General features: G+C 16.1%; 1 protein-coding gene across 1 annotated transcript in view; it reads left to right on the forward strand.

Annotated features, from left to right (window-relative positions):
• The window catches only part of LOC119585997 (proliferation marker protein Ki-67-like), a 10,867-nt gene that overhangs the window by 1,409 nt on the left and 8,925 nt on the right, over positions 1–533 (forward strand). The gene's annotated exons all lie outside the window — the stretch shown is intronic.

Genomic DNA, 533 nt, shown 5'->3' on the forward strand with positions numbered 1-533 from the left:
AGGCCCAACCAAAATTTTTTTTATTAATAGTTATATTTTATATTGTAGATATCTATTTTTATATATATATATATTTTTTAATAAAATTTTAAATTTATATTAATATATATTTACTATATATATTTTTATATAAAATAATTGTTGTTTTTTTTGTGTGTTTTTTTTGTGTGTTTTTTTGTGTACGTAATACATATATAGTGTCGTATAACATATAATGTGTACGTATTACATTATATGGGTCGTATATACATTATATTGACTTTAATACATTATATGTGTACTTATACATAATGTGTTTTATATACATATTTGGTAATAAAATGGGGTACTATATACAATATATGTCTATAATATTTTAATATTAAATTTTAAATTAAAATATATCTTTGTAAAATTTAAATATTGATAACAATTGTTAATAAATATATACAACAAAACAAACAAAAAAACAAACACAAACCCCCAAAAAACAAAAAGCAAATAAATTAAATAAAATAGATTTAATATATATGTTCAAATATACTAAACATAAT

The sequence above is a fragment of the Penaeus monodon genome, chromosome 20 (genome assembly GCF_015228065.2).
Source record: "Penaeus monodon isolate SGIC_2016 chromosome 20, NSTDA_Pmon_1, whole genome shotgun sequence".
Lineage (NCBI taxonomy): Eukaryota > Metazoa > Arthropoda > Malacostraca > Decapoda > Penaeidae > Penaeus > Penaeus monodon.